The 17,750-nt window shown below is 36.6% G+C and overlaps 1 non-coding gene across 1 annotated transcript; it reads left to right on the forward strand.

Moving 5' to 3' along the window:
* Positions 1-3,829: 3,829 nt before the first annotated feature.
* LOC141701799 (small nucleolar RNA R71) lies at positions 3,830-3,936 on the forward strand. Its single transcript, XR_012566907.1, has one exon. It is a non-coding gene; the product is annotated as a small nucleolar RNA R71 (small nucleolar RNA).
* The last annotated feature ends 13,814 nt before the right edge of the window (positions 3,937-17,750 follow it).

The raw sequence follows: 17,750 nt of genomic DNA on the forward strand, positions 1-17,750 counted from the left end.
CATTGAAGACCTCAACCTCGAGAAGCACATTAAGAGGTATCTCATCCTTTTTAGACATATTACCCACTCGTTGACATCGATCACATTTCAAAACGAACTGATGAGCATCTTTAAACACTGTTGGCCAAAAGAAACCTGCTTGAAGAATACGAGCTGCTGTCTTTTCTCCACTATATTGTCCTCCATAAGCCGTTGAGTGGCAATCTCGCAAGATCCCCCTCGTTTCGCTGTAAGGAATACATCTCCTGATGATTTGGTCAGCTCCTTGGAAAAAAAGAAATGGCTCATCCCATATATACCACTTCACCTCATGAAGAAACTTCTTCCTTTGAGCATAAGATAAGTCAGGAGGCATGATATCACTCACAAGATAGTTCACAATATCTGCAAACCACGGTTCTTCTTCTTGCACTCCAAACAGCTACTCGTCGGGAAAAAACTCATTTATCAATGTCTTGTCCAATGAAGTAACATTAGGATTCTCTAAATGCGAGAGATGATCAGCAGCTTGATTTTCAGTTCCTTTTATGTCCTTGATCTCTAGTTCAAATTCTTGGAGTAAAAGAACCCATTGAATCAATCTAGGCTTCGAGTCCTTCTTTTGAGAGAGATATCGAATGGTGGCGTGATCAGTGAAAACTGTCACCTTAGTCCCCAGTAGATAAGATCGAAATTTCTCAAAACCGTAGACAATAGCCAAAAGTTCTTTCTCCGTAGTAGTGTAATTCAGTTGAACACCATTTAGACTAGTATAGTAGACTACATGAAATATATTGTTCTTTCTTTGCCCAAGAACTGCTCCAACTGTATAGTCACTTGTATCACACATCATCTCAAAAGGCTCATTCCAATCAGGTGCAGTTATGACAGGTGCCATGATTAAACTCTTCTTCAATGTCTCAAAAGATGCAAGGCACGTGTCATCGAATTTAAAAGGAACATCTTTCTCTAACAGACTACACAAAGGCTTTGAATTTTTCGAGAAGTCCTTGATGAAATGCCTGTAGAAACCCGCATGACCAAGAAAACTGTGAATCCCCTTGACAGAAATAGGTAGAGAAAGATTCTCAATGACCCCCACCTTGTCCTTGTCCACCTCTGGACCCTTATTAGAAACCTTGTGCCCGAGAATAATGCCTTGACACACCATAAAATGACATTTCTCCCAATTGAGAACTAGATTGGTCTCAACACACCTCTTGAGAATGTGTCCCGGATTATGCAAGAATTCATCAAAAGAATCACCAAAGACTGAGAAGTCGTCCATGAACACCTCCACATTCTGGCCAATCATGTCAGAAAAGATGGCCATCATATATCTCTGAAATGTGGCTGGTGCACCACACAGACCAAAAGAAACTCGTCTGAAGGCGAAAGTACCAAATGGACAAGTGAAGGTAGTCTTCTCCTGATCTTCTAGAGTGATACAAATCTGATTGTGACCCGAATAGCCATCCAGAAGACAGTAATACTCATGACCGACCAACCTATCAAGCATCTGATCAATGAAGGGCAATGGAAACTGGTCCTTCCTAGTGGCTTTTTTCAGCTTCCGATAGTCCATGCAGACTCTCCACCCTTGACTGTCCATGTAGGAATAAGATCATTCTTCTCATTTGCTACCACAGTAATTCCACCTTTCTTTGGCACACATTGAACCAGGCTTACCCATGAGTTGTCAGAGATAGGATAGATGATCCTTGCATCTAGCCACTTCAAAATTTCCTTCTTCACTACCTCCTTCATAATAGGATTAAGTCTTCTTTGCTTCTCGACTGTAGGCTTGCTACCTTCCTCTAGCAGAATTTTATGCATACAGTAAGAAGGGATGATTCCCTTGATATCTGCTATAGTCCATCCAATTGCCAACTTCAACTCTCTGAGAATCCTCAAAAGATTTTCCTCATCACTACCTGAAAGGTCAGATGCAATAATAACAGGCATAGTAGATGCATCACCTAAAAATGCATACCTCAGATGTTCAGGTAAAGGCTTAAGCTCAAGAGATGGAGCTTCCTCAATAGAAGGCTTGAGGCATTTAGGAGCTTTATTCAATTCCTCCATTCCAAGAGATTCAAAAGGCATATCAATCTTCCTTTTCCAGGGAGAAGCATTCAAATACTACAATTGCTCTTCACCTTCGTCATCTTCACTGTCTGAATTCCCTAATAAGGCTTTTTCTAAGGCATCAGACCTTAGCAATTGATCAAGTTCCGATGTGACCACCGAATCGACCAACTCCACTTTTAAATACTCCTCATTATCAGTAGGAAATTTCATAGCATTGAACATATTAAAAGTAACATCCTGATCCAACACTAGCATTGTAAGCTCACCCTTCTATACATCGATCAAGGTTCGGCCAGTTGCCAAGAAAGGTCTTCCCAAGATTATGGGAATCTTCTTATCCTCCTCGAAATCAAGAATTACAAAATCAGCAGGAAAGATGACTTTATCAACCTTGACAAGGACATCCTCCACAATACCTCGCAAATATGTAATAGAACGGTCGGCCAATTACAAAGTCATATAAGTTGGTTTGGGATCAGGTAAGTCCAACTGCTTGAAGATTGAAAAAGGCATCAGATTGATGCTAGCTACCAAGTCACATAAGCATCTGTCAAAAGACACTTTTCCAATAGTATATGCAATAGTGAAGCTTCCTGGATCTTTAAGCTTCGGAGGTAACTTCTGCTGCAGCACAACACTGTATTCTTTCGTGAGAGCGACAGTCTCTAAATCATCTAACTTCACCTTTCGAGATAGAATACCTTTCATAAACTTTGCATAACTAGGCATCTGCTCGAGAGCCTTAGCGAATGGTATATTGATATGAAGTTTCTTGAACACCTCCAGAAACTTCTCAAATTGCTTGTCCAACTTTTTCTTCTGCAGCCGCTTAGGAAAAGGCGGTGGAGGATAGATCTATTTCTCCCCTGTATTACCCTCAGGTGGAGTGTGCTCAACAGTAGTCTTCCTTGGTTCCACTTCTTCCTCTTGCTGCTTTTCTTCTTTCTCATCCCCAGCTTCTTTAGTCAACTCTAGAGTTTATTTGGGGTTCGCAACCTTCCCATACCTCAAAGTGATTGCCTTTACCGGCTCCTTAGATTCCTTTTTTCCTGGCACTTCAGTGTCACTAGACAATGTACCAGGTTGACGATTTAGCAAGGCATTGGCAATTTGCCCAATTTGATTTTCCAAGGTCTTGATAGAAACGGCTTGACTCTTGCACATAAGCTTCAACTCCTCTAATTCAGATTTTTCATTAGCTGGTTGCAGCTGAAGTTGTTGTCTTGGTGCATACTGCGGTTGCTGAAAACCAGGGGGGTTGTACTGCTTAGCTGGAGACTGCTGATAAGGCTGTTGTACCGCATTCTGAGCGTTGCTCCAACTGAAATTAGGATGATTGCGGTTGTTAGGATGATAGGTGGCTGGCACAGGTTGCTGCGATCGCTGGAAGTTGCTCACGAACTGAGCTGATTCACTAGAAATTGTGCACCGATCAGTCTCATGGGCACCAGCACAAAGCTCACAGGCACTAGTGATTTGATTAACTCCATAATTAGCCAAAGTGTCCACCTTCATTGTCAAAGCCTTAAGTTGGGCAGCGATAGCAGTTGCTGTGTCCAATTCCAGAATTCCTGCTACTTTCCCCTGAGTCAGTCTCTGGGAAGGATTCTGGTACTCATTAGCAGCCATCAGTTCAATAAGTTCATAGGCTTCATCGTAGCTCTTAGCCCACAAGGCTCCTCCTGATGCTGCATCAAGCATGGGCCTAGAAGTAGGACCCAATCCATTATAGAAGAAGTTAATAATCATCCAATCAGGCATGCCATGGTGTGGGCACTTCCTTAGCATCTCCTTATATCTATCCCAAGCCTCACACAGAGATCCTCCAGTTTGTTGAGCGAACTGGGTAAGAGCATTCCTGATTGCTGCAGACTTCGCCATGTGGAAGAATTTAGTGAGAAACTTTTGAGCAAGATCTTCCTAAGTTATGATAGACCCTGCTGGTAGAGAGTGTAACCATCACTTAGCTTTGTCCCTCAGAGAGAATGGAAAGAGTCGTAGCTTAATAGCATCTTTAGTCACATCATTGAATTTGAAAGTGTCACAGATCTCGATGAAATCCCTGATGTGCATGTTGGGGTCTTCAGTAGGAGAACTCCCAAACTGAATTGAGTTATGTATCATCTGGATCGTACTTGACTTGATATCAAAGGTGTTAGCCCTGATGGCTGGTCTGATGATGCTAGACTGAATGTCATTAATCTTAGGCTTAGAATAGTCCATCAACGCCTTCGGATTTTCTGCTTGATCACCCATAACTACTACAATTGGCTCTTCAACTTTTTCTTCTTCTTCTACCTTCTTTTCTTCCTCAAAAACTTCCCTACGAACTACCGCAAGTTCTTCCTCAGCTTTATCTAGTGTTCTCTTATGAGTACGCGAACGCATATGCATACACCCTTGCTAGAGTACCTGAAACCAGACAAGGAACAAATAAGTAACAATGTCCGAGTCAATGAACTTTAACGACCACTGATGGAAAGCACATAAACTATAAATTAATACTGCAGTCCCGGCAGCGGCGCCAAAAACTTGTTAGTCTCTAAACACGCGCTAATAATTCACGCAAGTATACGCGTTCGCAAGTAATATATAATCTTTTCTAGTTCGTTCCCACAGAGACTGACGTTGGTTAACTATTTAATTTATGCACTTAAGCAACAATGTATGGTTATAATTCAATGCCAAGACGATAACAATTTGGGTTGTTTATACTACAAATTAATCTAATGATTATAACTAAAGGAATAAGATTGATTGAATTAATATATATGACAAACATGGGATTCTAACTTCATTAAATACTTCATTCAATAGCCTTATTGTTCTTAAGCTTAGCATGCAATGGTGATGACACTAATCAAACACGAAACTGATAAGCGCCAACTTTCGTTGCACGAGTCCCATACTACCAGACATCCACAAAAGAGATAGAAGCTGAATATACACCAATTATATTGAGACCCAATATATCTATAGAATTTGACAACATAACGGTTTAAGCACAAGTTATTTATCTTAATTACATAGGGCAAGTAAAATGGGTAAAATTACCTACGAATCATGCATAACAATAACACATGAACCTATGCTAGCATGGGAAGTTCTAAATCCTTAAATTCGCTTTCGCTTCATTAAGAATTAACACACTATCTTATAAGTTCGCGACACTCATAAGACGAATACGCACAACCAATACTAGGATATCATACAATCACCACATACTAAGGCATTAAATAACTTAACTAAAGAAATCCATAAATAAATCCACTAGAACCCCACGATAACGACTAGCCCATAATCAGACTCATCATCAATGTGGGTTCCGATGAAAACATGATATAGCAAACGTAGTCTTTATACGAATAAATAAAACCAAGTACAAACAAGAGTATAGGTTCAGCAAAACAAGAAACAAGCATCCAAATTACAACTCAAAACAAAGATTCACAAGAATAAACTCGATCGTCTTCGCCTTTATTGAATTATGCTAAAGGTCTCTTACCTTCTTCTCCTTGCGCTCTGGTCCGTCTCTGACTTGATATATATTAAAAATGACCTAATATGAATATATATAGCAGCCCTCAACAATCTGGAAGCCTTCCCTTTTAGAATTGTAGTAGAAACAAGATTCTGAAATTCGGCATCGGCGTGGCCGCGCGCTATCACAGCGCGGGCGCGCTGCATTTCTGGAACCCCGACTCGGCCGCGCGCTATCACAGCGCGAGCGCGCCCTCCTTCTGGGAAAAACTCAGATTTCTTCTTAAAACTTGCTGCTTCGAGCCGGCTTTCCACGAGCTATTTATTCCAACACCACCGGGACACCAAATTAGCACCAAAATAATGCTAATTCACCTGATTACCTGAATAGTGCTTGAATTGCAAAAACACTAGAAAATACATTAAAACACATAACAACTTGAGTAAAAATACACCAATTCAAAGCTTATTAGAGCATAATAAATTTCATAAATGCCACTCAACAACTAGCCTCACCCATATCCTTCATTTCAAAGTGCCTTTTCAAGAAACTTTTTGTCTCTTTAATAATCTCAATATTGGTTCCAAATAATAAGATGTCATCCACATATAGGCACAAGATAACACACTCACTACCTTTAACTTTGGTGTAGACACACTTGTCACTTTTATTAACCATATAACTGAATGGCAATACAGTTTCATCAAACTTTTTATGCCAATCCCTGGGAGCTTGTTTCAAGCCATAGATGGACTTGATCAACCTACATATTTTCCTTTCATTGCCAGATACAACAAATCCCTCAAGTTGGTCCATATAAATCTCTTCTTCAAGTTCATCATGAAGAAAAACGGTCTTTACATCCATCTGTTGGATGATAAGACCATGGACGGAAGCCAATGCTATAAGCATTTGAATTATTACCATCCTTGCAACCGGAGAGTATGTATCAAAGTAATCAATTCCTTCCTTCTACTTAAAACCCTTAACTACTAGTCTAGATTTGTACTTATCTATTGAGCCATCAGGGTTCAACTTCCTTTTAAAGACCTATTTGCACCCGATAGTAGAACACCCAGAAGGGAGATCAACCAACTCCCATGTTCCACTAGAAATAATAGATTCAATTTCACAGCCCCCTTCCAATGCCTAGACTCCAAAGAATCCATAACTTGTCGGAAAGTTAAAGGTTTTTTTTGATATTGTAAGTGATAAAATCACCTCCAAAATCCTTAACTACCTTTGCACGCTTACTTCTCATCGGTTCCTCTACTTCCTTAGGAGTAGAGCTACTACTAGGTTCCGCCCCCATATTTGTCATCTTTTCCACATGATCAGAAATAGAACTCGATGTGTGAGTAGGTTCTCCCTCATAAGTTTTTTCAGATATTCCGGTCTTCATAGGGTAAACATCCTCAAAGAATGTAGCATCTCGAAATTCAACTATCGTATTTGCCACTCTACCATATATGTCAGATTTTAATACTAAAAATCTCATAGTTGTAGTGGTTTCAAGATAGCCCAGAAAAATATAATCAACAGTTTTTGGACCTAGTTTCTTTCTCTTGTGTTCAGGAACAAGCACCTTAGCAAGGCACCCCACACACGAAGATACTTAAGACTAATCATCCTGCCTTTCCATAACTCCAAGGGTGTCTTATCCATGTGTTTCGGAGGGACTCTATTCAAAATATGGCACGCCATATTTAGAGCCTCTCCCCACATATATTTAGGCTACCCAGAGTTAATAGGCATACTATTTATCATATCTTTAAATGTTCTGTTCTTTCGCTCGACAACCCCATTAGATTCAGGTGTGTATGGTGGAGTAAATTCATGAACTATACCATTATTTGCACAAAATTCATTAAAAGCGTTACTCGTATACTCACCACCTCTGTCAGATCTCAACCATTTATGTACCTTACTAGTTTGTTTTTGTACTTTAGTTTTATATATAATGAATTTACTAAGTTCTTCATCCTTATGTCTAAGTAAATAAACATAACAATATCTGCTACTATCATCTATAAAAGTAATGAAGTATCTAAACTGGTCCTTGGTCAACACACCATCAAATTCACAAATATCAGTGTGTACTAAATCTAACAAGTCTGAATCTCTAACAATATTATGAAAAGGTTTCCTTATTTGTTTAGTAGACACACATACTTGATATTTAGAATTCTTTTCTATGGCATGTTTTGGAATCAACTCTAAGTTCACCATATTCTTAAGAGCACCAAAGTTTAAGTGACCTAGTCTAGCATGCAAAAAATTTGAGGATTCAACACAGTTAACAGAAGGAATAATATTATTATTCAAAGTCCCCAAAACAGGATCAACATTAATAACAAATAAACCATTTGACAAGTAACCCTTGCCAAAAAATGTACCAGTATGAATAAGAACTACTTTATTACACTTGAAATAAATTTCAAAATCATTAGAAACTAAACAGCTTCCACTTATTATATTTCTATACATGTCGGGAACATGATGCACTCTAGTCAGAGATAGAATACGTCTTGAAGGGAACTTCAGATCCACATTTCCTACTCTATGTACTTGAGCAGCACTAGCATTCCCCATTTTCACAGTCAGGCTATAACGCTATTGATAAGATACAAATAAACTAATATCAACACAAATATGCACATTAGCTCCAGTATCTATCAACCATTGTTAGGTAATGAATTACACACAGAGGGGGGTGAATGTGTTTTTATATTTTTCTGCTTTTCTTGAAACTTTTATGATTGTGAACAAAGTAAATTAAATCTTGCAGTGAGATGTGTTAATACTGAAATTAAACAAGCAATAATATTGAACACAAATCTTTCAAAACTCACATAATTTTATATAAAAATTAAGAATATTTTGCTACAAAATTTCTAGGCTCTTTATTGCTAAAGAGCTTAGCTTCTTCCTTGAGATAATACAAGATTTTCTTTTCTAAATTGTTACTTCTAACAAAGGACCAGTGTTAACTTTATATGATAGTTAACTACTGGTTTACACATTGTACAATAAGAGATGCTATTCACTTTAGTAAACTATCACTTATCATTCCATTTTAGGAAAAGTATATATTCCATTTCTAACTTAGCATATCTTTGCATACTATGTTAACTTTGATCTTTTTTTATCTAGTTAACCTTCTCCCTTGATCTTGCACACTCTTCAAGCTGCTTTTTGTAGACTTGTCAATCCAACTGGTTGGATTGTTTGTTGATTGTTAATCTTAGATATTGAACTGGTCTATAATTTGTACTTTGATATTTTACCTCGAGATCTCCAGTTAGGCATATAGAGATCTTGACATCTCGATAAGTATATTGACTTATCGAGATCTTTAATATCCCATAGTTGATTTGACTTGTAGAGGTCTCTGAGTTCTCAATAAGAGAATTTAGCTTGTCGAGATCTCTCATCTTCATATCTTCACTTTGGATTATCGATATCTCTGAGTTCTCTAGTGACAGTTGACTTGTCGATAACTCAGAGTTCTCTAGTGAAATTTGACTTGTCGATAACTGAGAGTTCTCTAGTGAATTTTGACTTGTCGATATCTCTGAGTTCTCTAGTGAAATTTGACTTGTCGATAACTCAAAGTTCTCTAGTGAATTTTGACTTTTCGATAACTCTAAGTTCTCTAGTGAAGAAATGACTTGTCGATATCTCCAATCTCCATGTCTTCAATTTGGCTTGTCGATATCTCTGAGTTCTCTAGTAGCTTTCCTGAGTTCTCTATAAGTCATTCTGGAGTTCTGGAATGACTTCTCTATAACAATAAATCTGTGACTTGTAGAGATCTTGACTAAGAACATTTTTCTCGAAACAGATTTATTCAACTCCAAGCTTCTTCATAATTTTTCTGAGGCATGATCTTCTTGATCTTCTTCTAGATAGAATTCTTAGGATTGATACTATTTACAGAAAAAGTCTCCAGTCTGCTCTTTGACATTTTTACAGACTTTAAATGTTACAATACAAAATGCAAACTAAGATAACAATAAAACTTACTTAGGGTTGTCAATTTGACTTAGTCTTGTTATTGTACAGGCATGTCTTGCACAACAATCTCCCTCAATTTGTGAAAAGATTGCTTAACACAAATTCATGCCTGTTAATAAGACTAACCCCAAGCTATAATGGAAAGTAAAATTAATACATTAAAAAATTGACACAATTACAAATTTCATACATTAGGAGATTTACAGATTTCAAATAGTTACAAGCATCAGGTAAAGACTATTTTTGCTTCAACTTCTTTTCTAATGAGATCCTTTAAGTAATGAAGAATTTCAAGTTCTTCTATAATAGGTGTTCCACTTAAAGCTTCTGCAAGTTTGATTCTGTCTTCCTTTGGATAACCTCAATCCTAAATCTTGAGAATTTGCCAGCTTTAATGTTTAAAAACTTTCCATCCTTAGAGATTCTGCTTATTTCCTTTGTCTTCAGTTCTTCTGATTTTTTTATGAACATTTCAATTTCTTTATCATACTTCCTTATCCTTTCTTCATATTCTGCCTCATTTCTTTTTCTTCTTTCTTCCCTTTCAATCAACCACTCAGCCAAAATTGATCTCCATGCTCTTGTAGCAGTATCCTTATCTTTTAGCAAGCTTATCATTCTCTTGATTTCTGTGGGAGAGAGAAAGTCCATTAATGTACAGCCAAGGAATGTGAAGGACCCATCTTCATAGTAAATTCTAACTTCCCTTAGAGATACAACCCAGACTCTAACTATTTCCTCAGCTAGTTGTTGAAAATAATCTTCATCTGAGATGCACCAATTTAAAGGTAGAGAGTCACTTTGCTTGAAATAGTCCAGATGGCCCTTTCAGTAACTTGTACTTTTTCAGCATCCTTATCCTTCTTAGGTTTCCTCCCAACAGTTTTGTAGTGAATTTTGAGTGAAGGCTTGTCTAAAGGTAAGTTTGTGATTTTCTTGAGAGGTGTTTGGTTTGAGGTGATTGGTGTTTTTAGGAAAGTGTTTGCAGTTTGTTTGTATAGAAACTTTGGCTTAGAGGTTAGAGGTGGTTTGATGATTGAGGTTGTTGGCTTTGAGGGTTGAACTAGAATTTTTTGGATTTTTAGGTTTTGTTGTGGTTCTGAGTCATCATGTTTCTTCTTGCTTCTCCTCCCACTTCCTCTCTTCTTCTCATCATCCTTCTTTTCTTCTTGCTTCTTATCTTTGCTACTAGTTGCCTTGGAGGATTGACTTGGATTTGAGCTAGTAGATTTTTGGTTGTCATCCTTCTGCTCATCAATATCCTTGTCATTTCTTAAGTTATATTGAGTATTTGGCAACATGGTGTCAGGATTTAAGAGATATCTGTCCAGGATCTTTATCATCTCAACATCCTCATGCTTCTTGTTCCTTTTGTACTTTATATCAGACTGCAAGGTCATGATCAGCCTCATGTTTGATCTGATAAAATGTTTAGGAACAAGGAGATGTCTGGCTTGTTTGGTAGTTGGACAAACATAAACTACTCCTTGGTTTGGATATAGATAGGCTTCTGGAAAAGCTGTTATCTGTGCCTTTTTGAGCTCTTGGAGAAGTTGAATGTCTTCTTGAATAACTGGATTCACTCTGTCAATTGTTACATATAGTTCAGATGCTCTTAAAGTTTGAAGATTTGTGAGAGTCACCTGAAGACACCTGTCCACACCACCATCATTGATGTTCATGACAATCCTTTTCTCCAAAAAGTTATCAATTTTCTTGAATGAAGATTTTCTTTGTTTTGCCTTTTGACAGGAATCACAAAGGCCATCAGGAGCAAATACTGATTTTGGCAGTCCTCTTACAAGATCTTTCTTGACAAGTTCATTTATATTGTTAAAATTTAAATGAGAGAGTTTCTTGTGCCAATCCCAGCTTTCTTCAATTGATGCTCTGCTTAATAGATAGATTGCAGAACCATCAGAACTTGTTGAAAGCTTGGCTTCATAAATGTTACCATGCCTGTATCCTTTCAGAACAACTTTGCCTGTAGATTTGCTTACAACTTCACAGTGTTCTTCAAAGAAATCCACATGATAACCTCTATCACAGATTTGACTAACACTCGGCAGATTGTGTTTAAGTCCTGAGACTAGAGCTACTTTTTCAATGATGACATTCCCAAGATTGATATTGCCATATCCCAGAGTTTTTTCCATATTTCCATCTCCATAAGAAACACCTGGGCCATCCTTCTCCACAAAGTCTGATAGCAGGGCTTTATTTCCAGTCATATGTCCTGAACATCCACTGTCCAGAACTAGGATGCTTTTCCTGTTGCCATGCAATCACAAAGATCACTAATGATTAGTTTTAAGGACCCAGACTTGCTTGGATCCTTTGGCCTTTTTAAGTTTGTTAAAATTTGCAGCGGATTTAACATCAGAGTTTATGTTAACAATTTTCTTATCAGAATTTATAGTATCAGACTTTGCATCAGAACTTACACTGGAAGGAACAATGCTAACTTTCTTTAAAAAAGGTTTTATTTGATAATAATCATAGTACAAACTATGATATTCCTTACAAGTATAAATGGAATGCCATAAACTACCACAATGAAAACAAGGATTTTGTGGCCTAAATCTAACAGACTGACTCTTAACTCCTGATTTTGAAGGTAAGGAGTTTATGTTCTTATTCTTCCTGCAAAAAGAAGCCAGATGGTTAGAATTTCCACAGTTATAACATTTCTTTCTAGGAGCATTAGGAACAAACTTATAATTATTGCTTTTATTCACACCTTCCTTTCCATTCCTATTTTTCCTAGGTGGCTTTACCTTGTTTACATTCTTAACATCTTTCAGCTTATGCTTAAGCTGCTTCTTTGTCATCAAGCCTATGTTAACTTCAGTTGGCTTATCATGTTTTGGTTTGTCAGAAGTTAATTTCTCTTTAACTTCTGATTTATCAGTATCAGACTTTACAGCTACAAACTTAACAGGATTTACCTTTGGCTTTTGTTTAACAATTATATGCTCAATTTCTACAGTTCCTTTATTATTCTTATCATCTCCATAACCTAAGCCCTCTTTCCAATTTCCACTACTTAACAAATTCTGAGTTGTTCTGCCAGAGTTAGTCCAAGTCCTGATAATCTCTCTTTCCTTTTCTAACTCAGTTTTTAAAGATTCATTCATTTTAAGCACTTAATCTCTAACATAGAAAGCATCATCTCTATCTTTCTGAGTTTGATGGAACATAGCTAACTCTTTTTCTAAATAATCATTCCTCTTTTTATAAGCAAGATTTTCAGAAGTTAATCTTTCACATGTTAAAGTTTGATCTCTATAACTAATGAACATGGTCTTAAGATATCTTCTCAACTCAGTAATATCATCAGTATGAAAAGCATAAGTTGTTTGAGGTACCTTTAACTCAGCAGCTTCAGAACTGCTATCGGCATTTGCCATCAAGGCATAGTTCACCTCACTTTCAGAATCTGAAGTGTCTGCCCAACTTTTCTTCTTTGTGACAAGAGCCTTGCCTTTGTCACTTTTTCCTTTCTTGCAATCAGGAGATATGTGGCCTTTCTCACCACAGTTGTAGCATTTGACATTTGAGTAATCTCCTCTATCAGACTTTCCTCCTTTGCCTTCAGATTTTCTGAAACCTTTCTTATCAGAACTTGCACCTTTCCTCGAAAACTTCTTTCCCCTTCTGAATTTCCTGTAAGCTATCTTTGTGATACCCTTCACTATAAGAGCACACAATTTTATCATCTCTTCATCAGCATCCATCTCAGATAGACTTTCAGTTTTTGAATCCTCATCACTATCAGAACTTGATGACTCAGTATCAGACTTTGTGATGAGTGCCTTTCCTTTGCCTTTCTTTGAGATAGCCACTTTAGGGGATTTCTACTCAGCCTTAAGAGCAACTGTCCTTGATTTTCTCCCATTCCTCTTTCTTCTTTGTTCTATCTCAAGTTCATAAGTCTTGAGCATACCATAAATTTCATCAAGAGTAGTTTCATCAAGAGCATAGTTGTCTCTTATAGTAGTTGCCTTCAAGTCCCAACTTTCAGGAAGAGCTAAAAGGAATTTAAGATTGGTATCTTCAAGATCATATTCCTTATCCACCAGTGACAGATCATTCAAGAGTTTGACAAATATGTCATATAAACCAGTTAATGACTCATCAGGTCTTGAGTCAAAGTGCTCATACTCTTGAGTGAGTATAATCTTCCTGTTCTTCTTAATCGAATCAGTTCCCTGGCATCTTGTCTCCAAGGCATCCCATATCTCCTTTGCAGTCTTGCAATTAATTACCCTGCTTGACATGACATTATCAATGGCACTATGCAGGAAATGTCTTACCTTTGCATCCTTTGCAATAGATGAGATATCTTCAGCTGTATATTCACTTTTCTCCTTTGGTACAGACTTTGCTGGCTGATCTGCAACTACAACAGAGAGCTTGGTTGGCTTATGTGGTCCTTCATTAATTCTGTCAAGGTATTCTGGATCTGTAGCTTCCAGAAACATAGTCATCCTCACTTTCCATATGGAATACTCAGAGGGTTTCAGTATGGGAACCCTAATAGTCTCATATCGATTATGGATTTGAGTCTTTGGAGTTTCTTCAGTTTTGGTGGGCTTGGTTGGAGTTTTCTCTTCTTCAGACATGATTGTTTTGGATCTTTACTGTATATGTGTTAACAGACTGCTCTGATATCACTTGTTAGGTCACACACACTGTAGAAGGGGGTTGAATACAGTGTTTACTACAATCAAATAGAATATAAGAACTCAAGTAATAGAACACAAATTTTATTCAACACAATAAACTCTGTTACAAAGAACTGTTCTCTCTCAGTGATGAACAAATTATCACGAGAGCTGCTAGGGTTACAAAGAACAATATTTTCGATTAAGATAACACATATAGTGTAAACCCTATGTCTGTGTTTATATACTACACAGTTACAAGATAATCTTCCAATTGATATCGAATATAATTCTGCTTCCTAATATATATCAATCAGTTATCTTTTCTTCCAAGTATTCTATTCTTCATAAAATTCTTCTCCATGCATATCTCTTTCTTGTTTTAGCTCGATCTTCTTTCCTTTCAATCAGCCGCCTTCCTTATCTGAATGTCTCCTTAAGTCCTGATATTATCTCCTGATAAATATCTCTTGATAACTTAAGTTCTGACAACTTAAGTTCTGATATCTTAAGTCCTGACTTCAGTATAAGTACTGATTTCCAGTTAAGTACTGATTTGTCCTGTTAAGTAAGATCTGAAAACTAAACATAGATCATATTAGACATGACATCACAAATATATCTAACAGTAAGGTACTATTTTATTAGAGAACATGCTACAAATGGTACTATTGAGCTCATCTTTGTTCCAACAGAAAAACAATTAGCTGACATTTTTACTAAACCTTTGGATGAAGCAACTTTCACTTGACTTGTAGGTAAAATTGGAATGCTTAATTCTTCATCCTAAGGCAAGAACTCAGCTAATGAGTTGCAGCAGATTAAGTTCTAGTAAATCAAAATTAATTTGATTTAACTCGAAATTAACTGAAATATGAATTATAAATATTTCAGAAATCTCTGCTTATTTATTTTTCAAAAACAAATTCAACTTGGAATTTTTCAAATTCTAAATAAACTGTCTAAATGTTAATTTACATCTTCAATATGTAAAATTAACACAAGGCAGAACCAAATTGATCAAAAGCATATAGAGAACTGAGTTCTCGATAAGTCTAACTGACTTATTAACAAGTCATTTTAAGACTTTTTGAGTGAGTTTTCGATAAGTCAATTACTAACTTCTCGAGTGACTTCTCGATAAGCTTCATTATGACCTATCGATAAGTCATTGTAGATTTCTCTATAAGTGTAAACTTACAGAGTTCTCTACAAGTATCTTTTTAGACTTATAGATAACTCAGAACTAAAATAATTTAATTCAATAAATTATTTTGATAAAATAATTTTGGCAAAACTATCCTGATTTTATTTTGATTTATTAAAATAAAAATTGGAATCAAATTCAGTCCATTTCTGGACAAACTGGGTATTTATTTGACTTCTCGATAAGTTGGTTTTTAGTTCTCTAAAAGAGTAATCTAAAATGACTTCTCGATATGTAATTCTTTTTCAAATGGACTTCTCGATAAGCATAACCCAAACATCTATTTTTGACTTCTAGATATGTCATTTGCTTTTACTATAAATACCCAGACATCTCGATACATATACATACTTACATCTTTCGAGAACTCAAGTGACCTAGCTTTTCAATCCAAAACCGATTTCTCTCTCGTTTTCACTCCTTTCTCACTAATTTTTCTTACCCATTAAACTTCATACTCATAACAATGGCAGGCATCAATATTGTTCCCTTCATCCCCAAGTGTCACTGTCAATAGATATTTGAATTGATTATCTGTCGGGTACATGCTTGTTATCCGTCGGGTAGCCTTGTTGATCATCTGTCGGGTAGCTATGTTGATCATCCGTCGGGTAGCTATTTGACACTTGACTCCATTTCACTTATACAGAATTACAAGACATCTTATATCTACAATTAATCAACCAATTATGCATATCTACTAGTAGTCTATATGACTCATATGCTACTACAGAATCTACATAAAGTTGTTTGCAGAAATGTGCTACATTACTTATTGTTACATAAGCTACTCACTCGGTGGATATCAATTAGTCATCCGTCGGGACTATATTGGGTCATCCGTCGGGACTATAATTGATCATCCGTCGGGTACTACAAAATACACTAAGTTAAATCTACTAAGGTGTTTTGTTTAGCTTATCATCAAGTACACAACGTATTCCCAACAATCTCCCCCAATTTATGTCTACTGGAATTGTAGCCATAAATTAAGAGAAACTTGATGATAACAAAATATCCTAAAAATATAGATTGAAAAATAATAGATAAAACTGATAAGTGCTACAATTTACTGAAAATTGAACAATGCAAAGTACACAAAGAAATTGCTCACAATTATTATCAAGGTGCTCCTCTATTCTGAGCAGATAGATCTATTTCCTTAATTTTCTGGATTTCTTTCCAAGCCTTCTGTTGTTTTCTTTAATTTGATTCTGGAGTTGTCTGTGGAATTCAAGTTCATCAGCTTCTGAGAGATTTTGCATTTCCTGTATTTCCAAAAGAGTCTCATTGCTAAAGATACTCAATTGGTCCTCCAATCTAAAGAATCTTCTAACTCCTTTTTTATCCCTGAATTCCATCAGCCAATAGGGCCTCAGATGCACTCTCTTTCCTGTAAAGGGAATAGATAGAGTTTTAGGAAGTGAATCTTTGGCTCTAGTACTCCTCAGCTCCTCAATCTTCTTTAGAACTAGTCTTCTTGCGGTCACATTATAACCAAAATTCTTTTTGAATGAAGAGTAGACCTTTATTAGCACGGATTGGCTTTCTAGAAGAATCCTGTGAAGTGGCCATATAATCTTTCTTCCTCCCTTGTATTTGAATACCAACCTTTCAGGGAGATGTCTGTGATAATTAATTCCTCTAACTTCTAACAATTTATCTAAGTAAAGGTTTATGTCATAAAACTCCTTGATGTCACAGATGTACAACACGTCTCCCTTGTTGACTGTAGATTTAGCTTTGACTGGGGTCTTGGATTTGAGAATCACAGGCTTCACTTTCTTGCTTGCTCTTGTCTTTGTCTTCTTTAGCTTTGTGAAGATAGGAAAATTTAGCTCAGGATTTGGTAAACTATCCCAGTCTACTGGCTTATCCTTAGAAATTATGGGCTCACCATGAATGTTCCTTGTTGGATCCACCACTTTGAATTCTTCAAATACCACAGAGGGTTTTGATGTTTGAGTTGAAGTTGTAGGCTTCTTGGGAATAGAGTCTTCATTTTCCTCATTACTAAAGTCCAATTTTCTCTTGGAATAGAGCTTGTATCTGAAAGGAATATGTCCTAAGTCCAATCATGTATTAGGATTTAGGAATAACTTTTATGTAATCTGTTTTGATTTCATTGATATTAATAAAGACTTGTTTTGTTTTTATTACGGGCTTTATCTATTTAAGTGTTTAAATAAGATATACCATAGTTTAGAGTAAAGCTTTTTATGGATTATGATGAGATCATAATAGTGAGACCTAAAAAGATGATAACTCTAAACTTAAATAGTTCCTGGTCATAGGATTACTAACTGGT

Source organism: Apium graveolens, unplaced genomic scaffold (assembly GCF_009905375.1).
Source record: "Apium graveolens cultivar Ventura unplaced genomic scaffold, ASM990537v1 ctg4399, whole genome shotgun sequence".
NCBI classification, from domain to species: domain Eukaryota; kingdom Viridiplantae; phylum Streptophyta; class Magnoliopsida; order Apiales; family Apiaceae; genus Apium; species Apium graveolens.